Genomic DNA, 24390 nt, shown 5'->3' on the forward strand with positions numbered 1-24390 from the left:
ACAACGCCCAGAATTTTCTTGGCTCGTCCTCTTAGCACTGAACTGGTAAAGGACTTTGGAATTTGAGCTGCTAATATGTCGATTCTTCTCGCTGCCCGCTCTATCGATCAAATTGTGGTGTGCGCAGAAGGGCTAACACTATAGTCGTCACTATTTAATGCTGAGTTTCATTTCGATGATATAGAGCGAGGTGATGCAGTGGTTAGGACACGACTCGCATTCGGACGTCCGGCCATCCAAATTCATGTTTTCCGTGATTTGCCTAACTCGATCCCATCAAATTTGCAGGGACAATTCATTGTAAAGGGCACGGCTGATTTCCTTCCCTATCTTTTGGTAATCCGAGCTCCGTCTCTAATGACCATGCTGTCGACGGATCGTTAACCTCTAATCTTCCTTCTTCATTCGTTTCGTGGTAAGCAGTTTCTATTAGTGACTATCATTTGACGCCATTGTGTATCCTCTGATCTGAGAAGTTGTAGCGATTCACTCTAACAAGGAAACATCGTCTACTTGACATATACGGAGGGGGAAAAAACACACTTGACGCTTGGAAAATATCAGCTCTAGCAATCGATCCTGCACGAAAATTTAGACCATAATTCCGATTGTAAGCAGTTGTGATCTTCTGAAAGTGCAGCTTTTCAACTTTAGCGCACACATATTGTTTATCTCTCGCTTCACTCCACTGCAGGCGCCTAGCGCCCGAGCGCCAAGTAATGTGAAGGGGATGGTGAGAACCAGGGAAGAGGAGGGAGAAGATGGACACATCTGCTCAAAGTTTTATGAAATCATGTTCGAGAATAAATGATATTTCTGTGCGAAAAATGGTAAGTAATATGGGGACGTAATATTTCAATATTCAATATTACGCACATACGTGTTCAGTAGTTTCGTATTGATATTCCAATAAAAATGAATAAACCAAAGCGACTGTAGAATTGTTATGAGATGAAGTAAATAATTTTCGATGTTCAATTTAATCAAGCCAATGAAGTTGAAGAAAAGCGCATCTCCTGCAAGTGAACTTCACTTTAACAGCGTTAGCTCCAAAATCCAAAGAAATAACGCCCAACAGCGAAGTTTATAATTAGATAGCGCTACGCCACTTCTTTAATGACACAGTAACTGATCTGCATAATTACACTGCATTTGTGACTCGCAACATAGAAATGTTCAAAGCAAAGAGATCCCCGCCACCGGCTACAAGTTAGAAATCGCGCACTTTGACACAAAGGACAAAGCATGTTAATAGTGTCAAAGTAATTCACAAGTCTCTTACTCCTCTGCACAGTACACGTCGCTGGGGCATTTGGCTGCTGCAGTGTGGCAGAGTGGGGACAAATATAAGGTGTGAGCGAAAGTTTAAAAGCTGTACTTTCGGAAGGTCATAACTGCGTAGTACGAGAATTATTGGCTAAAATTTTAACGTGGAATCGATTTCTGCTGTTAATTACTTGCAAGCGTACTTTTTTTCTCCTTAAAATATGAGATCGAGAGAGAAGACTCGGAGCAGTGGCTGACCGGAGCAGTTGTTTCGAAGTCGGAAGACGGTGTATGATTTCGGGCTAATATTCACTTGTTACCGGTCGCTACCAGTCTCAGGTTTCTATATTGTGCGCAAGGAGTGTCTTCATTGATCATATAAACAAATTTAAACCATTTCAACTTCAATTACAAATAAGATTTCGGTGTTCTTTAGCTACGCCTGGTACGTCTACTTTCGTAAACAAGAGCATAGACGCGCTAAGCACAGTGTCGTCTGCTGATTAAAGTTGACTTTATATACTCGCGTATGTTTACGACGAGTGATTTCTAAAACCAACTTTGATTATATTACGGCCCTCCTCCTAGAGGGCCCCTGGGGCAATGCCGTAGTTGTCTCAGCCTAGTTCACCCCCCTGAGCAGTCGGGCTTAGGTTTCCCGCAGCTTACTTGGATCAGTTAATGCTAATACCGGGCTGGGTCGTTTTAAAAGAACACATCGGATTTCTTATTCTAACTTCATCCATTACGTTTGTAAAGACGTGGTCGTTTTAAAAGAACACGTCGGATTTCTTATTCTAACTTCATCCATCACGTTTGCAAAGAGGTAGCCGCCGACGGAATTTGAAACCCTTGATCTCAGTTTCCCTTCCGATCTATTGCCGTGTACTTAGTTCTTTTGAAAATGTTTCGAGTTACAGATAGACACACGCATTATGTATCAATCTTTCCGATAAATTCAGGTAGAAAAAATGTATGAATTCAGACGAGAAGTTTAGAAGAACTAATTACCTTTCTCTCTAGCAACGATAAAATTAACGGGCTCGTCCGGGATTTGAACCCGGGACCTCTCGCACCCGAAGCGAGAATCATACCCCTAGACCAACGAGCCAGTTAGCAGATTCTATGTGAGTTGTACATATTACGGAAAGTGTGTCTCGATGCCGTTAGAACGTAACGGTGACTGGCAGAGCCGGCTCGCGCGACGGCCGTGACGCGAGGCCAGCGCTGCGTTGGCGAAAGCCGCTGACTTGCAGGGAGAGCGGCCACGCCTCTGACGGCGAATTCACAACGTGGCAGAAGGCGATTCTGATCTGTCGTTCAGTGACACGGAGATGGTCTGTGGAGGAAGCATTTCACTTACACGTCTGTATTACACTGTATCACCTGTTCCTCAGTAAGTCTATTCTTCAGACGACTGTATTAAGACCTAACAGAAGATCGAGTACGATCACATACAAGGTATTCCAAAACTGTACTTTTGGATTAATACAGGAAGTAGAGAATTTCAAAACGAATATATTTAATTCTGGGGCATATGATCCCAGACAGCAATTTCTGACGCTATGGACGATTTACACAGAATGTAGTTTAGCATGCTAGTTACGGCAGTGGTGACCACGGGAACTGCTCGAATACCCGATCGTCGGCCTGTATGCACGCAGTACATCATCGGACCATTGACTATCCTTTCGAAGATTGCTGGCGAGTCCGCAATGGTACTAGCAGCGACGGAAATTTTAGCGACGAGGTGTTTTTCTGTTCCCACAACGGTTTCATACACCGGTTGCTTCATTTGCTGCCAGAGGAAGAAAACCAGACACGTAAGGTCAGGTGACCTGGGTGGCAAGGACACAGGGCCACCTCGTCCGGTACATCGATTCCATAAGGTGGCTCTCAGATGATTCGTCACAGTAATCTTGAAATGGGTGGCGCCCCATTGTCGTGGAAGTAGATCCTTTGTGTATCTTTCAGAGGTACATCCTTCAGTAGTTCTCGCAACACATTTTCCACGAAGATGCGGTATCTCCGTTCCTCCGTTCATTGAGGCGGAATGGTAGACTGTATGGTCCAGTAAACCTATCACCGAGAATGATGGCCCATTATTAACACCAAATCACTGTTGATGAGCACGATATTGAGCATACCGCGCATTCAGTTGTGCCCAAACACCCGAATTGTGGAAACTGAAACAGCTTACACGATTAAACAAAGCCTAGTCGATATACAGGACCTCGGTCGGAAATTGGTGGTGCAGGGCAGCCTGTTGTAAAAACCACTGTGCGAACTGCAGGCTCTGGGGAAAACTTTCAGGTGCTAGTGCTGCCACACGCTGAAGATGGAAAGGTTGAAGCTGCCGATCATGTATGACGAGAGTTCGCACTGTTCGATTCCGACCTGCATCATGCGTACTTGTTCGGGACGTGCCTCTTCAACATAGCACGCGATGCAGACGTTGAATGTCTGGTGTCGTGGAACCCCTCGGCTGGGAAACCGCTGTCGATACTGTCTCTCACTGCAGCTCGTCCATTTCCGTTCACAGACCCGTATACCTGATGCATGTAAGCCATTTCAGTATACGTAGACGGTTCCACGTTCCCTGCTGTTGTCCCAAGGCGGTAATGATTGCGACTGAACGATGTGTTTACAAGGAAGTTACCGCTGTTGTCAGAAGGCGGTGATGCTTGCGAATGAATCGGTGTGTTACCACTGACAACTAAAAGCCAACCTTCTGTACACAAAGCAGGTTTGAACGTCGGCACCATTCTCAGTCAGCGACATCGATACAGCATCTTACGCCAGCACCACTAAAAAAAAAGAAAAAGTTTCCTAACATTACGGGTTGACGTCAGAGACCATATGTTTCTTATAGAAAAATATTTTTGTATTTTATCTACCTCCTGTTTTAATTTGAACGAATAATTACAGTGGGTACAGCTATCGATGACGAAGGAAAAAACTGCACCTAGTCCTATAATAAGTAATATTTTCACAACTGTACCGAAAAAAGTTCCGGTCTGCAGTGACACAAAGTGAAAGGTTTTCGGACAGAACAAGGTCTATACCGCCCTGAGTGTATAACGTCAAAAGGCTGGAACTCGACAAAATTAAATTTATTGTATTTCCACGACAACGATGACAGTCGATTGGTATGAATGAAAGCTGGAAAATTTAATTTTTCTATTTGGTGTATTAAAGCCACAGAGCTGATAAAATATATAGAAAACATTTTGGTTCCACTAGTTGCATTTGCTGTTTGTAACTAGCATCAATTTTAATAATTTTAATTGCACAAAAAAGCAAGCAGCATGCACTACACATATTTTTCTTATGTCACTCCTGGAAATGGAAAAAAGAACACATTGACACCGGTGTGTCAGACCCACCATACTTGCTCCGGACACTGCGAGAGGGCTGTACAAGCAATGATCACACGCACGGCACAGCGGACACACCAGGAACCGCGGTGTTGGCCGTCGAATGGCGCTAGCTGCGCAGCATTTGTGCACCGCCGCCGTCAGTGTCAGCCAGTTTGCCGTGGCATACAGAGCTCCATCGCAGTCTTTAACACTGGTAGCATGCCGCGACAGCGTGGACGTGAACCGTATGTGCAGTTGACGGACTTTGAGCGAGGGCGTATAGTGGGCATGCGAGAGGCCGGGTGGACGTACCGCCGAATTGCTCAACACGTGGGGCGTGAGGTCTCCACAGTACATCGATGTTGTCGCCAGTGGTCGGCGGAAGGTGCACGTGCCCGTCGACCTGGGACCAGACCGCAGCGACGCACGGATGCACGCCAAGACCGTAGGATCCTACGCAGTGCCGTAGGGGACCGCACAGCCACTTCCCAGCAAATTAGGGACACTGTTGCTCCTGGGGTATCGGCGAGGACCATTCGCAACCGTCTCCATGAAGTTGGGCTACGGTCCCGCACACCGTTAGGCCGTCTTCAGCACACGCCCCAACATCGTGCAGCCCGCCTCCAGTGGTGTCGCGACAGGCGTGAATGGAGGGACGAATGGAGACGTGTCGTCTTCAGCGATGAGAGTCGCTTCTGCCTTGGTGCCAATGATGGTCGTATGCGTGTTTGGCGCCGTGCAGGTGAGCACCACAATCAGGACTGCATACGACCGAGGCACACAGGGCCAACACCCGGCATCATGGTGTGGGGAGCGATCTCCTACACTGGCCGTACACCACTGGTGATCGTCGAGGGGACACTGAATAGTGCACGGTACATCCAAACCGTCATCGAACCCATCGTTCTACCATTCCTAGACCGGCAAGGGAACTTGCTGTTCCAACAGGACAATGCACGTCCGCATGTATCCCGTGCCACCCAACGTGCTCTAGAAGGTGTAAGTCAACTACCCTGGCCAGCAAGATCTCCGGATCTGTCCCCCATTGAGCATGTTTGGGACTGGATGAAGCGTCGTCTCACGCGGTCTGCACGTCCAGCACGAACGCTGGTCCAACTGAGGCGCCAGGTGGAAATGGCATGGCAAGCCGTTCCACAGGACTACATCCAGCATCTCTACGATCGTCTCCATGGGAGAATAACAGCCTGCATTGCTGCGAAAGGTGGATATACACTGTACTAGTGCCGACATTGTGCATGCTCTGTTGCCTGTGTCTATGTGCCTGTGGTTCTGTGAGTGTGATCATGTGATGTATCTGACCCCAGGAATGTGTCAATAAAGTTCCCCCTTCCTGGGACAATGAATTCACGGTGTTCTTATTTCAATTTCCAAGAGTGTATAATATCAGTTTCTCGAGGATCAGAGAACAAATTAGCTTTTATTGATTACTTCATTTCTGTGTCTGTTGACGTACCGGATAGACTTCGGTCTTCTTATTTAATTGCAGTATATTGTCAAACTGACTGATTCCGTATTAATCGACAAAATGTTACATTTAAGCTCCGTCGTTCTCTTCACTTCAGATTAGTGATAAATGAAAGATGGAAACTTTTCTACTGCCTCGATAAAGACCAATTTGAACCCACAGAAAGCGTCTTTATATTCTAATCCTGTTTTAAGGACATGATGAAAATGTAAAGAAACGCATATCTTCGCCACCGAGAAAGGTTCATATCTTACAACCGAAAATCGAGATAGGTGCTTCGAGCATAAAATATTCAGAAGTTGTCTAAAACTAAGACTAATTTTTGGGAAGACTTTTTTTTTTTATAAAGGCACTCTGACTGGTCACAACGTTAAGATCACCCAACTAACAGCGTGCTTATCTACCTTCGCCAAGTCATACTTCCGTGGGTTGGCTTCTGCGAAATAAGTGCCACGACATCAGCCGAAATTAGCAACGCTGTATCATCCTTCTGAGATAGATTGTTTCCACGCTGTAAATTGTATTTCAGTTTGTAAAGCTATCAACTATGAATAAATGCTAAAAGTAGGAAGCTTTATAGACATAGTCTCCAACTTGCCTCTACCAACTACCACAGTTCACAGGGAGACGCAAGTTAATTCCTCCAACGTAATACAACACCTTCACAATCGTCTTGTTCACGACCGACCCTCGACACGTTGGTGAGAAAATCGTTTTCCTGAAAAATGTTGATTCTCATCATGTTCACCGGCACCATTTACCTCGAACTGCAACCGTGAATGTCTGAGCAGAGAACTCCATCGGTGTGCATACGACAGCATGCACTAATTAATATGATTCAGAACGCCGCTCATGAAACGGCATTCTTCCGGGGCTTACACCTCGGTTTCTATTGGTGGTAGAAAGTTACGATCAAGTGTCTTGTACAGCCTCTGGGCTAGGAATCATTTGTATACCCAACAGAAGGATCGTCTTAGTGTCACCATCCTAGGGTACAGGGTGAAAGTGTGGAAATTGCACATTTCTTCCTGTTCAGGCAAATCGAGCAAATCGGTTGGTTCTTTTTGCGTTTGATGTGGCCTACGGTGGGCCTTAAGGCGTTTGTGAAGGACGATTAGTTCGTGAGCGATTCCTTAGGAAAATCGCCCAAAAGCGATTTTTATAATTTTTTCGTACGGAAACGGAGGCGCGGATCCCAAGACGGCTAAGCACAGCTAATGGCTGAAATTTTTGCGAATTAAGATCTCAAACAACTTTGAAAATTTTCTCGATATCTTTATCCGTTTCCGAGATGTAGGGGTTCAAAGTTATCTTTCATATACACGTAAGATACACAAGCAAAATACAGTGTGTGGCGAAAACGTAGTTTATAAAGTAACGTATCACGGAGGAACATGCTATAAAGTGTCTCCGTTATCATTACAAGGGTTCTGGGAAACCCATGTTGTAGTGCTGAAGCATAAACAAAAGTTTTGTGCACGTGAAATCCGGTCTGAGGCGAAAAATAATTTTGAGTTATTTCTATTTCACGCAAATAAACTGTCAAATTGTAGGTGACATACCCTGATGTGGCAAGGAAAAAAGGGAAACCAGTGGAAAAATGCTCCTATCGGAGCGCAAAACAGGCGAACATGTTCCTGTTAAAAGACTGACTGAATAGTGGGGTACCATCTGTCTCATTCTAACTACCTTAACACCTTTAAAAAATTTCCCAAAAAGTTTGACAACGAACATATTTGAGCTTTTTTATGCTGAGAGAGAAGGATACAGTGGCAGTGGGAAAGAGACGAAGAAAAAATAATTTTTGGAAAATACTAGACAGTGACTGTGGTACAGAAACAGCGAGGGAGACAATGGCATTGTGAGAAAGAGAGAGAGACAGAGTAGCAGTGGTACATAGTTGACAGTGACAGAACAGTGCTAGCAAAAGAGCGACGGAAACAGTGCCAGTGGGAGAAGGGAAAAGAGGCGGAGAAAGCGGAAGTGGGTGAGAGCCTTTGATAATGAGTGAGAGAGTCAGTATCAGTGACAACGAGGAAGAGATAGATAGTGACAGTGAGAGGAGACAGCGGCAGTGGGAAGGAATGAATGAGAAAGTAGCAGCAAGTGAGAGGGAGAGGGAGATAACGACTGTGATAGGAGACTTAGTAGCAGAACAGAACGATGAAAGTGTATGAGACAGAATACAGCGATGGTTATAAAGGCACAAAGAGATGACGACAATGAGCTGCGCTGATTGAGTGAGTGAAATCGGCAAGTGGGAATGGACTGGTACGAGTGCCTTACTGCGGTCGACTAGTGGGTGTGGGCAAGGTACAGTTGGGGTGAGTTGTGGGAGTGAGAGGTGAGTTATATGTTAAAAAGAGCGCATATACGTTAGCATGCTAAAATTTTTGAGAAAATTTTTAACGATACTGAGGAAAGTAGAGGTAGGCAGTTGGTGTCCCACTTTTCAGTCAGAGTCTTTTAAACAGGAACATATTCGCCTTTTTATACTAGGGTAGGAGCATTTTTCCACTGATTGCTTCTTCCTTGAGTCACAATGTGTCCGTGCCCACTGCAATCGAAATTGACCGCGTCGAAGTATCAAAATAACCCGCGTGTTACTCGTCTTTGGAGGAGTCGCATTTAAAGCAACGTGCGAAGAAACGCCGTGCTCCGAAAAGTTTGAGCCTTCTCAAGTATTCTGTTCTGTTACTAACTGGTGTTCCGATTGTGTTCTGTTTTGTCAAAGCAACGCATCGCAAGTTAAATCATGGAGCGTCGGAACTATGTGTACCAAAAGTAGACTTGGACAGGTGAGCAGAGCACTTGGCTGTGCTGCTTACCGCGGACTGCTGTGGAGACCTATTCTACGCTGTATCTCTGGCTGAACTCGAAGTTTTCTCTACTTGGATGGGTCGCCAGTATTGCAAGAAATTGAAGATTCAGTAGTAAAATAAATTGTAAGACAAGCTCGTGTTGAAAATAAAACTCCAGGAGGAATCTTGAAATATGACGGGTATGGTATCCATACCGGCTGATTAAGGGCCTCTTGGAATATAGGACTGAGCGAGGAGGCGCGGTGGTTAGCGCACCAGGGGAAACAGCAGGCAGATCTCTTTTCGATCATCCAGGTTTAAGTTTTGGGTGGTTTCTATTACTTGTTAAATTGTTTCTTTGAAAAAGATTCGGCAAATTTCCTTCCTAAATCCGTGTTTGTGCTCCCTCTATCATGATTCGTCTTTCATGGGACGTTAAGCCTACTCTTTCTTCAGAATATACGTAGCAGGAAAGTAACATTACTACAGATCATCACTGCCTTTCTATTTGCAACAGAAGTAAACTGCTTCGCTTCTTCAGAATATACGTAGCAGGAAAGTAACATTACTAAAGATCATCACTGACTTTCTATTTGCAACAGAAGTAAACTGCTTCGCTGTCCAATTCTTACGAGTATTATACAGTGCCCAGTTCTATGTACTGACTTGGCAGAAAATCCTAAGAAATTTTGGTCTTATGTCAAAGCGGTAGGTGGACCAAAACAAAATGTCCAGACACTCTGTGACCAAAATGGTGCCGAAACAGAGGATGACAGACTAAAGGCCGAAATAATAAATTTCTTTTTCCAAAGTTATTTCACAGAGGAAGACTGCACTGTAGTTCCTTCTCTAGATTGTCGCACAGATGACAAAATGGTAGATATCTAAATAGATGACAAAGGGATAGAAAAACAATTAAAATCGCTCAAAACAGGAAAGGCCGCTGGACCTGGTGGGATACCAGTTCGATTTTACACAGAGTACGTGAAGGAACTTGCCCCTTCTTGCAGCAGTGTACCGTAGGTCTCTAGAAGAGCGTAGCGTTCCAAAAGATTGGAAAAGGGCACAGGTTATCCCCATTTTCATGAAGGGACGTCGAACAGATGTGCAGAACTATAGACCTATATCTCTAACGTCAATCAGTTGTAGAATTTTGGAATATGTATTATGTTCGTGTTAATGACTTTTCTGGAGACTAGAAATCTACTCTGTAGGAATCAGCATGGGTTGCGAAAAAGACGATCGTGTGAAACCCAGCTCGCGCTATTCGTCCACGAGACTCAGAGGGCCATAGACACGGGTTACCAGGTAGATGCCGTGTTTCTTGACTTCCGCAAGGCATTCGATACAGTTCCCCACAGTCATTTAATGAACAAAGTAAGAGCATATGGACTATCAGACCAATTGTGTGATTGGATTGAAGAGTTCCTAGATAACAGAACGCAGCATGTCGTTCTCAATGGAGAGGAGTCTTCCGAAGTAAGAGTGATTTCAGGTGTGCCGCAGGGGAGTGTCGTAGGATCGTTGCTATTCACAATATACATAAATGACCTTGTGGATAACATCGGAAGTTCACTGAGGCTTTTTGCGGATGAGGCTGTGCTATATCGAGAGGTTGTAACAATGGAAAATTGTACTGAAATGCAGGAGGATCTGCAACGAATTGACGCATGGTGCAGGGAATGGCAATTGAATGTCAATGTAGACAAGTGTAATGTGCTGCGAATACATAAAAACATAGATCCTTTATCATTTAGCTACAATATAGCAGGTCAGCAACTGGAAGCAGTTAATTCCATAGATTACCTGGGAGTAGGCATTAGGAGTGATTTAAAATGGAATGATCATATAAAGTTGATCGTCGGTAAAGCAGATGCCAGACTGAGATTCATAGGAAGAATCCTAAGGAAATGCAATCCGAAAACAAAGGAAGTAGGTTACAGTACACTTGTTCGTCCACTGCTTGAACCCATTAATGTGACCAACTGTGAAAAGCATGAATAACCAACTACTGCAGCAGGGACCGCTGCGAGACGTGCAGGAAGAGAGTCAGTGAGCTTCTGGAAGGTACCGACAAGGATCTGGAGCCATGCCGACTCCAATGCCAGCGGCACTAGGTTCCTCTGTTGAGGATCCGTGGCGCCAACAGTCCTACCGAGGTGGTCCCACAGATTCTCGACTGGGTTTGAATCCAGGGAGTTTGGTGGCTGTGCGACTGCCATAAACTCATCCTGGTACTCTTCGAATCATCCACGTACACTGCACTGCGAGCTGTGCGACACGTTGTATTTTCCTTCTGGTAGATGTCATCGTGCCGAGAAACAAACAAACTGCATGTAGGTTGGACATGGTCCCCAAGGACAAATGTATGCTTGTGTTGATCCATTGTGTGTTGCAGAATGACCACCCAGGGTCGCTCCATCCTCCAGCCTGGACCGTTCCCAGGTTGTTGCAGAATGTTTGCATTTAGACGTTTCACCCCGTACACGCCAACAGTCATCTGTCCGATGGAGCATAAAAGGTGATTCATCTGGAAAGGTGATTCATCTGGAAACGTGATTCATCTGGAAAGGTGATTCATCTAGAAAGGCTACCTGTCGCCATTCAATGGAAGCCCAGTTGCTGTATTGGCATGTGGCGAGCAAATTCCAGCCTTCGTCGCAGTTGGTATGGGCGCATGAATCAGGCGCCTGCTGTGGAGGCTGAACGGTCGCCGAGGAGACACTGTTGGTAGCCACTAGATTCATCTGGGTGGTCAGTTCCTTAACAGTTGCACATCTATTCGCCTGTACACATCTCCGCAGCCGTCTTTGACCACTGTCATCTATGAAATGATAATTAAATCAAGACCTTAAGCTGTCGCCAGGCGTTGATATAAATCGACGGGGACAGTTGAAAATGTGTGCCCCGACCGGGACTCGAACCCGGTATCACCTGCTTACATGGCAGGCGCACTATCCATCTGAACCACCGAGGGCACAGAGGATAGAGCGACTGCAGGGGCTTATCCCTTGCACGCTCCTCGTGAGACTCACATTCCCAACTTAATGTCCACACACTACATTACCACATTCATAGTGCCCCTGCCCATTACACTCACCGAGCGAGGTGGCGCAGTGGTTAGACACTGGACTCGCATTCGGGAGGACGACGGTTCAATCCTGCGTCCGGCCATCCTGATTTAGGTTTTCCGTGATTTCCCTAAATCGCTTCAGGCAAATGCCGTGATGGTTCCTTTCAAAGGGCACGACCGGCTTCCTTCCCCGTCCTTCCCTAACCCCATGACACCGATGACCTCGCTGTCTGGTCTCCTTCCCCAAAACCGACCAAACAACCAACCATTACACTCATTACTCGCGGCAGACAATCTTACCGAGTCCCGTAAGAGTTCGGGCAATGCGTGTGCATCCGCACAGAAGAAGAAGGTCAATGGCCGGTTAACCTTAACTATATGAAGATGTTATCTATTCTATCGGATATGTCCGAAAGAACAGATACCATCTTCATACTGTCATCTATGGCTCGTGGTACTCCACAGTTACATCGACGCCGGTTTTGGAGAGCGCCATTCTGCCATGCATGATATGCCTTAACCACGGCGGCGCGCGAACAGTTTACACTACAGACTTCGTCGTTTCGGAAATGCTTCCACTCTGGGCCCGAAAGTCAGTGATCATGTCCTTTTGAACGTCAGATAAACAGCTCCGTTTCCACGTTACAGCGACTGCACTGTTTTCATCCTTCCCCTCGACACGCTACATATACCCTACATTGTCAGTGCTGGCACCTGCCGTCTATGAGTGGTTACTGTTCGTTGACTTCTAGCATAGGCGGCGGTCGCATTATTGTGACTGGGCTGTGTGTTTGCTCTGTGTGCTCTGTGTTTTTGTAGGTGCTACTCAGTCGACCTAAATTAAGGGTTCGGAAGTAGTGTGACGCTGGTTGTACTGAATTATCATGGTGTCAAGTGCAACACAAAAGTATTGAACAGTGGTGCGCTGGATATATTTCGTTTATCGGCCTTTAAACGACTTGCTACGTTCTGCCACGTGATAAACTGTCATCTGTACTACTGAAGGCCATTTGTCGTCTGACGCCTGACGTTTCTGTCGATAATGAGAAGTATCCACGAAGATATGAATGCAGTGTCTGACGTCAGTAGGGCTTTGTCGGACGCTTTTAAGGCCAGCTGTGGCGTAAGCGACAGCGTGTTGGTGTCTTGTGTTGTGTTCTCTCCCTAAGACTACTTTCAAACAGTTCCACTTCTGTAACACATGATGTGCTCAAATATGATGGCAGTGTGGACTTAATGTACAGGCTTGACACGAGACTCTAATCTGCAAGTGCTCTGAAGCTGAAAAACATTTCACCTCGGTGTAATAGGAGCGTCAACGTTAACCAATGATACAGCCACAAGTGCATATACTGGAGAGCAGCTGTAAGGGAGTGCAATCACATCCACGAATTATATAACAATCATGGACTGAAAGTCAGTGCACTAGAAGCTCAAGTAATGGCATGTGAATTTGTCTCTGAGTGGATCCAAGGACCGATCCTGGAGGGGGTCACATTTTCTCTCCCCCTTCCCCCGTCCCCATGCCGGCACCACCCTTTTAACATTTAGTTACAATAAAATATGTAAAATGTTTTAACATAATAATAATAATTTATTTACTAAAGTACAGGAATTTTGCATAGCGCCAAAGAAATTAAATTCAGTGAAATATATTACTTGAAAAGCATACGTCCGAAAATACGAAACGTAAATGTGTTACACATATAAGTAGGCTGTTTAGGTTTTCATATTGGTAACGCCTCGTAGCACTCTATGAAAATCACTAGCTGTGCTGCGTGCAGTTTGTGGCTGGTTGGCATTGTTGTAATACTCGCCATTGTAGCTTTGGGCAGTTGGCTGTTAACAGCGCGTAGCGTTGCGCAGTTGGAGGTGAGCCGCCAGCAGTGGTGGATGTGGGGAGTGAGATGGCGGAGTTTTGATAGCGGATGATCTGGACAGAGACAGTAACTTTGTAAGACTGGATATCATGTACTGATATATATATATATTATGACTTTTGAACGCTATTAAGGTAAATACATTGTTTGTTCTCTATCAAAATCTTTCATTTGCTAACTATGCCTATCAGTAGTTAGTGCCTTCAGTAGTTTGAATCTTTTATTTAGCTGGCAGTAGTGGCGCTCGCTGTATTGCAGTAGCTTGAGTAACGAAGATTTTTGTGAGGTAAGTGATTTGTGAAAGGTATAGGTTATTGTTAGTCAGGGCCATTCTTTTGTAGGGATTATTAAAAGTCAGATTGCGTTGCGCTAAAAATATTGTGTGTCAGTTTAGTGTTGATCAGAATGAGTAAAGAGAGTAATGTCTGAGTACGTTCAGTTTTGCTCAGCTGTTTGAAAAGCAAATAATGTAAGACGTTTATCAGCACAGTAATTCATTAATTTTTCTAAGGAGACGTTAGACACAGTTAAAATCAGATCTGCAGTGGCAACGAAATCTCACAACTTTGGTAACGTCGTGATTTACACTGTAGGAAATCGAAGTGTGCACTTACTATTACCAGTATTTCACTTACCACTGCGACTGTGGACACAGGTCAGCGTACTGTGGCTATCCGAGCGTGTTAGTTCCGCCTGCTTTCGGAAACTCAGTCTCTTTGCTACTTTTAGGGTTCTGTACCTCAGTCGGTAAAAACGGAACCCTTATAAGATCGCTTTGTTGTCCGTCTGTTTGTCTGTCTCTCTCTATCCTACTGTTAAAAATCTTTTTTGTGAAGAGCGGATAGACATAACAAGGCGAAATTTATGTCACATAGTAGTGTCTACGGACCGTTGGTGGTGTAAAAAATTGAAGCTTCTATATCACTGCAATCAAAACACTCGGGCATTTATATCACATATCACGATACTCGCCGACTCACTGATAAAAGCCTGTATGGTACTCCCCGTTGACCTAGAATAATGAAATTCGGTAAGAAGCAAGGTTTCGCACTACACTTAAAGGAAAATAACATAAAATTGTTTTTTAATTATATCACGGAAAAAATGTTTGTATTGTAATTTGTTATCCTGTGAGGTGTCAGGCAAATCCAACACCTTCTCCAAATAAATCCTGACATTAAATTAACCAAAGTAATACGATCAACGAGTGAGCAAATGGAATACCACAGATTAACACAAGAACGCCTAAATGCATGTCATACCTTCCCACCGTGAAACAGACGCAGTTCCGAGGGAAGAAACGAGAACAGAAGCCGAGAGCATAACCGTGTTAAGCTAGGAGGCCCTGCGATAAGGGACGGACACCCACATCGCCGGCTGACCGCTAGGACCACCCCCCAGCCCATGTTAAAAGATAGAGCCCTCCAGAAGAACAGTATAGATCTTACGATAACACTAAAAGGGCCACACTAGCTGCAAGTTTTAGCGTGAGACTTTTTCGCGTCTCTGTTACGTTGCAAAGGTTAAAAACATTGTCCCACCACGAAAAGTATAGCGTTTCTCATTGGATAGACAGAATTTTTGTAGGTGTAGCTTAAGGTTAACATTGAGATCCTGATTGGTCAGTTGGAAACACAGCCAGATAGCTTTTGTTAAACCAACTTCGGTAAATTGTAGTAAGGAGAAGTTAGGAGGGAGTTGCTTCCGAGATGGCGGGGTGTGGAGCTGCGCCACCGGCCACCCCCTGACGCTGCCTAAACACCATCAAGGTAATGAACGCACGCGATGCCACATAACAGCGCATAACGCTTCACTCAGAACTGCAGAAGTCTCATCTGTTACATCCCCTTTTTATGTAATACTAGTGTCGATCGTTAATTAAAGCTCATGGTATTAACATTTGCTACTTGAAGTTAAAATCTGAAACGCGATGATTTTTCTGTTATATAGTTATTGAGAAGCCACATCAGCCACTGTAACTTACGACAAGTTAAATAAGTAATTAAAGATAATTGTGAGTCACTGTAGATCATTTGGATAGTTTTCTCTTTTATGAAACTTAACTTAAATCTAGATTATAGATGTGATATGGCATGGGTCATCCTTCGATCCATTGTAGAACTTGGAAAGCCATTCAGGGAATATTCGTTCACATTTTTGTTGAATACAGTTGGTTTTATCATACTGTATTAAAATATTTCCTTTTATCAATAGTGCAATTTATAAACAATGTTTTGTGAGTAAGATAAAATTTCCAATGGTAAACTTAATTGCTTTTTCGACGTTATTTTACCAGCTAACTAAAAATAGGAAAGCCTTGAACCCCTTCCACTAAATTTAGTTAGTATTAAGATACTTTTACAGGGAGTGCAGTGGAGCTGACGCTGAAATATTTAAGTATTTGATTATATCATCGCTAGTCTCACTGAACTCATCTGAAGTCTACATGTCACGTGTGGTCTGGCGTCTCCTTACCAGCAACAGGTCCCAGGTTCAAACTAGTCAATTCCCTAAAAAACACGCTCAGAGCGTCGTTGCGCGAAAGTGGTAAGGATACACGACTTGGAGCAAACAGACATCACGCAGAATGTTAGAATCCGACTTCACACATAATATTGAAACATTCTGGAAAGTCTTGGAATTCCCGGGAATAATATCTCGCGAGTATCGTTGCCGATAACAGGCAAAAATCGTCGAGATTCTTGATTTCCGGGATGGATGAACTTCCGTTACAAACATCTAGGACTTGTAGGGGGGAAGGAGGACGTAATATTTTGAATAGGAACTCGTGTGCGGAAACGTACCGCTTCCCTTCTACAACTGTTTCAGTTAATATTTTTAACTCATCCACCTCTGGATGAGGAAATGAATCAGGCCTGATGCAGCACGGTTATTAGATAATAATTAGAATGGAAACATACCGAGTCCGCAGCTCGTCGTCGTGCGGTAGCGTTCTCGCTTCACACGCCCGGGTTCCCGGGTTCGATTCCCGGCGGGGTCAGAGATTTTCTCTGCCTCGTGATGACTGGGTGTTGTGTGCTGTCCTTAGGTTAGTTAGGTTTAAGTAGTTCTACGTTCTAGGGGACTGATGACCATAGATGTTAAGTCCCATAGAGCTCAGAGCCATTTGAACCATTTGAAACATACCGAAACATCCATTTATCACTTAAGCACATTTGTTTGCATTGACACTTAAACATTATTTGTTTACATTATTCCAAGACGGAAAACAAAAGGCGCCGCGCAAACAGCTCACCATCAAGGCGGGGAGGAAGAGCGCACCCTCCACCGGCGGTTTCAGAAAGCCCCTCCGCTACAGGCTGGGCAACGTCGCCCGGCGAGGAATCCGCTGCTACCAAAAGAGCTCAGAGCTGCTCATCCGCAAGCTGCCCTTCCAGCGCCCAGGACTTCAAGACCGACCTGCACTTCCAGAGCTCCGCCGTCATGGCCTTGTAGGCCATCCGCGGCGAGCGTGCCTAAACTGCTCTGCGGCACCGACTCGCGGCGAAAAGACTATACTGTACGTACAGGACAGTAGTGATGCATTACAACAGCGGCTGGAAGTGGCGACCACTAACATTATTACAACAGATATTGTACCTACGAAGCATGTTCTGGTACACTCTCCATCCCGGTGCCTCTTCAGTTTTCTAGTGTAGCGGCCAGAACTCGTGCCAGCAGATCTTGCTTTGTCGCTGCAGGGGTCTCATAAATTAAACTGCATACGTTGACTGACGTCAGGTGACCGTCTGACGTAGATCACGCCTTCCTGTCTACCCTACTGCATGCCTGGACAAGCAACTCCGAGATTTTTCTCTTTCCCTCAGAAGACGTGGACACGTTGCCACTGGCCTTGCCGCAGTGATAAAGCCGGTTCCCGTCAGAGCACCGAAGTTATGCGCCCCCGGTCAGGGCTAGCTCTTCTGAAACCTGACCGGACGGAGACGTGGATGCGTAACACGCATGAATTGAAACAGTCGTAGAACGGACACGGTACGATTCCGGACATGGCATCCTATTCAGAATATTATGTAGTCCTCTCCTTTACAAGTCGTAGAAACTTTTAAGGGAAGTTTTCGAACAGCCTGTATACGCAATTAAGTTTGAACGGAACCATCAGAGCTCGAGTCCTACTCGCACCCGACCGGTTTTTTTTCTCTGGTGGATGTTATTTTCCTGTCTGCCTTGCCTTACTCAGCTTACTGTACTTTGCCAGATCTGCGTGTGGACTTACGAACCGTGTTGGACGTGTTATCGACAGCCGGTCCGTCAGTCTGTGAATGGCCACCTTTTAGGCTGCAATGCTACCCGTTCGGTTGCAAGCGCATCCACGTGGGTACGCTCACAGCCAATCTAGTGAGAAGTATCTTGTGTTACACGTAGCTTCTAACTACTAGAATTTCTATCCGTTTTAGAGATTCGTAGTCTTCATGTTACTTTATTCTGCTAAAGTAACTAACATCTGGAAACTGACATATGTAGAAATTTAAAAACTTTTACTAAATAATAATAATAATAATAATAATAATAATAATTATTATTATTCGAAAGTCCCGTCAAAATTCAAAAATTTCCGCCGATACGGTAGGTTGTGATGAGGGGGAGGGTGGGGATGGGCGAGGGAGAGGAGGAGGTTGGGGCACACGTGCTGGCTGTCAAAAACACGTGACGTCATCCACAGTTGGGGTGGTGGTGGGCGGGGGTGGACGTGGTCTTGAGTGATTTATTGATCAATTTAATTATTTGCATATCAACTTGATATCAAAAGTGTCCTATGAACCCCATCTCCCTACTACTTCCATGAAGTTAGGGTGGACCCATAGCTGAAGGCATCCCTACACCCCCACTGCTCATACACTACTAATATTAGATGCTTTTAGTGAACCGGATGTTTTGATCTGTTAACACCCAACTGTACATGTGTTAATGAGGGAATATTATACATTTATAGCTAAATTCATTAGAGTAATTTCATAATCAAGATGTAAATAAGTAAATCTGTATATACAGGGTGATCCAGAGGTCCATTGATAAACTTTCAATGGTGGTAATATGGACCAAAGCAAGAAAAAAGTCTAGTAAATGTGTGCTCTAAAATGTGTACCTTAAGGGCTATGAGCATTTTTCAGTAGAAGAGATGCGTTTCGCAGTACCGACTGTGAACAAGTGCTCTGAGCTCGTAAGCCCATGTTTACTGGACATATTTTTCTTGTTTTGTTGCATGCTACCAGCTCTGATAGCTTGTCGGTGGAGTTCTGATTGAGCCTCTACATCCAAATTTAATTACATCTTGCATTACCCAAAGTTTTAAGACAATCATATGAGCGAGAAAGACGACAGAGGAAAAGTATGAAAAAAATCTTGCAGTGCAGAGGAACCTTATGGTGTGTAGTTGGAGACGCATGACATGTGGACAGATGCGCAGCGGCTGCCTGTTGGGACGGACAGTGAGAGGGCCACTGTTAGGTTCAAACTCTGCCAAGATGACAGGATTACGTCAGTCATAGCTTTCGTGCAGAATTCTACCTTATTAAAAAAACCAAGCACAGACAATTTTTTCTCTTCTTCCCAGTTTAGGAGCTAGGAAGGAGCGTTCGTACAGAGACGAACTGCATAGGCAACATGGGAGCAGCCTAGTGCAGCAGACACTATAAAGCCAACCCCTGGAAAGAGGCCAAGGATTTTATGCCCGAACAAGAGATGACTTCTAGACTATTGGTGATCCAGTAAACGCGTGCAACGGTCATGAGAGATAAGTCCTTGTTTGAAAGTTACTTAAAGTAATTGCAACTTCAAATGTGTAGTAATTACTGTCCAATCATTATTTCGTGACGGCTTGTGAAAATCGTGTATGCGCTTGCTGACGTTGTGTGAACGTTCGCTCCAGTGCTGGTGCTGAAGATGCCGCACCGGGTCGCTGCCGCCACCGCGGCCTGGGGGTATACTCTTGGCGCGCAGCAAAACGCTCCAGCGACTGATCCTCCGATTTCGCTTAAGTTAAACAGATACAATGGAGTGATTCAACCCAAAGCTTCTGTTTTAGAGTTGTGTAGCCAGCCACCATTTCTAAGTCTTATTTCCGATAGCCAATTTGAGTTCACATGTCTTCGGTACTGTGCCGATGAGTTCTTACTCTTCAGCCAACTAAGCTAGTAAAAATGACTGGTTGTCAAATACACTGATGGGAAAAAGAATCACATCCCCCAAAAATAACTATTGTAGAGTAATTTGCCTAGGTAACATATTTAAGTGAGTAACATTACAGGATCACAGGTTAATGGAAGGCGAGATAAACCATTGCAAATGTGAAATGCTGGTACGTTAATAACGGGTGTAGCCGCAAGAATGTTGAATACAACCACGCAAACGTGCGTACATTGTGTCGCGCGGGTGCCGGATGTACGTTTGTGGGATGGAATTCTATGCCTGTTGCACTTGGTAGGTCAATACAGGGACGGTTAATGCTGTTTGCGGATGACGCTGCAGTTTGTTATGCGCCAAAAAATGCCTTATGCCATTATTCTCAAAACATGCTGTTATAAAAAGAAACGAGGGTGTAATGAGTTGTTTGGAAAGTGTTCTTGTATGTACTTTTGTAAAATGCTATAGAGATTGTCGCCTGAAAATATCTGAGCAGCAGAATCCGGTCAAAGTCAGCAAGTTTACTACGCACGGACGTTAGCAGAGTTGCGGCTTGCGGCAAAGATAACATCTATGGCGCAGCTGGCCACCGCAAGATTCCAACGACAGCCTCAAAGAAAAACCAACTACTGTTAAAAGGGAGAATTAACTTGCTATGTTTGTTCATCGCAAATGGTTCTTGGTTTGTCGTATCAGAAATTCAGTTAGTCGTTGTTGGTTGATAGTCGGACTGAGATCAATCCGAATCAGGGTTAGACTCTGAAGTTGTTGAGTCAAACGATACCGTCGTTTAGGAAAATTACGTGAGATTGTTATCGGCTTGTTTGAAAGATATTTACTTCGATCTGTGATAATTTTGATCTCACTTCGTGGGGCGAAAAGCGCCAAGTGATTGATTTGTGTGGGAACTTTAGAATTTTGTAGCGGATTGGCTACAGTATGTTGTAGTTTCGGATTGGTTTCTAGTGGTTGGTGATTTTATGGAAAAGCAGTTTCTGAACGACTGGAGATTTTCCATTTTGTTGTGGGGGATAAGTGACGTTATCATGTGAAGTGTTTTTTTTTTTTTTTAAATTTGCAGGTAGAGGAAGTACACACTAAGGAAACAGTGACTCTGCGTTGTTCCAGTAAATTTGAAGGTGAAAGCAAGCACTTGGGAAATGGTAATTTTGCGATATTGTGTTATGGATTATTTGGCGATTTCAGCGTGAGACTCGATGTATTTTACTTAAGATTTGGAATTGTCTGTGTAGACACGGGGACCGTGTTATCTATGTAATTAGGAGAACTGACGTCCTGCGGTTGTATGTGGTATAGTGAGAACCAAAGTAGTTAGCAGGAGATTTGCACGCACAGTTTCGAATTTAGTAGCGTTTCCCATAAAACCCTAAACGACAAAGCAAGAACCATTTTTATTGAGGACACGCTAACTGTCTCTCCTGTCGTGCGAGTGCTATCCTTGTAATAATTTCAATAGTAGTGGGTCCACAGAAGGTCAACGCCTGAGGTGGGATTAGTTTTGTGTATTAAATTGAAGCGGTTTAAAAGTGGCGGTGACACCCAGGTTTTATTTCATTTTTTTACTTTCCCGCTTAGAGGGGTTTATGTGGTTGGCCAGCACTCGTAAAATCAAAGCTGACTTGTACCTGTACTTGAAAGAAAACAGACAAGAAAGGCAGGACAGTTTGTGTCTTAAAAATAAGAATAGTGTCCCAAGTCTCATTTGTCCCATATTTATTACACAAGGATATTTTGAAAGTAAACTTCAATTTTATAACAAACGAATAATTTGAAAATATCGTAAAATGGTGAAAGGATATCAAAGATTAGATAAAGAAAAGTCTGCAATGTTATAAAAAGTGAAGATATTAATTCGCAAAGAAATAGGAAAAATAGTTCATAATTGTTAATTTATAAAGAGAGAAAGTATTTCAAGGATTTTATTTGAAGGGAAAGATAATTAATTCTCGAAAGAAAGATAATTTACTGATTGCTGAGAGGGTGAGAATTTTAAAACGAATTAATACGTCGGTGTTCAAGTTACGCAACGATATTGTTGTAGCGTGGTTGCTACGTACAGAAATGATCTCTGATTAAGGTTGTTACGTACAGAAATGATCTCTGATTATGGTTGTTACATACAGAAATTATCTCTGATTAATACTGTCAATTAAAAAAGAGGGTAAATTGTACCTCTGGAGTTTGTGGCTGTGAGTGGTGAGGTCGAGTATCTGATTTTATATCCAGCGTATACTACAGTGCATAGCATTTTTCATTGACACTGAGATAGTCTTTGATGGTAGTCATTCGTATGAATCTTGTAGATCTTTTGATAGATGCCTTATTAATAAGTAGTGTGGGCTGTATCTAGATAATTTCAACTCAAAAGTGAAAGTATCTACGCTGTGATCTGGGCAGACGATATTTCCAACATAGAAATTGACGCCCACTGGTTATCTTGGGCGTAATCTTACCTGTGAAGTCGAGTGACAATTCCACGATGCAGCTACCACAGCCGATTCTTGTGTTGTCCTTCTTGAGTACAACTGAGCGAAACTAAAGTGTTGATTTCTGTTGTGCGACGATGTCCTCTCATTACGTGTCTATGCCTTTTAGACAGGTACGTGACGAGTAAAACTGTGAGGGACGGGAAAAACCCACCGTGGTACAACAACAAAGTTAGGAAACTACTGCGAAAGCAAAGAGAGCTTCACTCCAAGTTTAAACGCAGCCAAAACCTCTCCGACAAACAGAAGCTAAACGATGTCAAAGTTAGCGTAAGGAGGGCTATGCGTGAAGCGTTCAGTGAATTCGAAAGTAAAATTCTATTTACCGACTTGACAGAAAATCCTAGGAAGATCTGATCTTACGTTAAATCAGTAAGTGGCTCGAAACAGCATATCCAGACACTCCGGGATGATGATGGCATTGAAACAGAGGATAACACGCGTAAAGCTGAAATACTAAACACCTTTTTCCAAAGCTGTTTCACAGAGGAAGACCGCACTGCAGTTCCTTCTCTAAATCCTCGCACAAACGAAAAAATGGCTGACATCGAAATAAGTGTCCAAGGAATAGAAAAGCAACTGGAATCACTCAATAGAGGAAAGTCCACTGGACCTGACGGGATACCAATTCGATTCTACACAGAGTACGCGAAAGAACTTGCCCCCCTTCTAACAGCCGTGTACCGCAAGTCTCTAGAGGAACGGAGGGTTCCAAATGATTGGAAAAGAGCACAGGTAGTCCCAGTCTTCAAGAAGGGTCGTCGAGCAGATGCGCAAAACTATAGACCTATATCTCTGACGTCAATCTGTTGTAGAATTTTAGAACATGTTTTTTGCTCGAGTATCATGTCGTTTTTGGAAACCCAGAATCTACTATGTAGGAATCAACATGGATTCCGGAAACAGCGATCGTGTGAGACCCAACTCGCTTTATTTGTTCATGAGACCCAGAAAATATTAGATACAGGCTCCCAGGTAGATACTATTTTTCTTGACTTCCGGAAGGTGTTCGATACAGTTCCGCACTGTCGCCTGATAAACAAAGTAAGAGCCTACGGAATATCAGACCAGCTGTGTGGCTGGATTGAAGAGTTTTTAGCAAACAGAACACAGCATGTTGTTATCAATGGAGAGACGTCTACAGACGTTAAAGTAACCTCTGGCGTGCCACAGGGGAGTGTTATGGGACCATTGCTTTTCACAATATGTATAAACGACCTAGTAGATAGTGTCGGAAGTTCCATGCGGCTTTTCGCGGATGATGCTGTAGTATACAGAGAAGTTGCAGCATTAGAAAATTGTAGCGAAATGCAGGAAGATCTGCAGCGGATAGGCACTTGGTGCAGGGAGTGGCAACTGTCCCTTAACATAGACAAATGTAATGTATTGCGAATACATAGAAAGAAGGATCCTTTATTGTATGATTATATGATAGCGGAACAAACACTGGTAGCAGTTACGTCTGTAAAATATCTGGGAGTATGCGTGCGGAATGATTTGAAGTGGAATGATCATATAAAATTAATTGTTGGTAAGGCGGGTACCAGGTAGAGATTCATTGGGAGAGTGCTTAGAAAATGTAGTCCATCAACAAAGGAGGTGGCTTATAAAACACTCGTTCGACCTATACTTGAGTATTGCTCATCAGTGTGGGATCCGTACCAGATCGGTCTGACGGAGGAGATAGAGAAGATCCAAAGAAGAGCGGCGCGTTTCGTCACAGGGTTATTTGGTAACCGTGATAGCGTTAAGGAGATGTTTAATAAACTCAAATGGCAGACTCTGCAAGAGAGGCGCTCTGCATCGCGGTGTAGATTGCTCGCCAGGTTTCGAGAGGGTGCGTTTCTGGATGAGGTATCGAATATATTGCTTCCCCC

At 44.1% G+C, this 24390-nt stretch overlaps 1 non-coding gene across 1 annotated transcript; it reads right to left on the minus strand.

The window, feature by feature from the left end:
• Positions 1-2305: 2305 nt before the first annotated feature.
• Positions 2306-2377, minus strand: Trnap-cgg (transfer RNA proline (anticodon CGG)). The gene has a single exon. It is a non-coding gene; the product is annotated as a tRNA-Pro (tRNA).
• Positions 2378-24390: the final 22013 nt, after the last annotated feature.

This window comes from Schistocerca serialis, chromosome 1, assembly GCF_023864345.2.
Source record: "Schistocerca serialis cubense isolate TAMUIC-IGC-003099 chromosome 1, iqSchSeri2.2, whole genome shotgun sequence".
NCBI lineage: Eukaryota > Metazoa > Arthropoda > Insecta > Orthoptera > Acrididae > Schistocerca > Schistocerca serialis.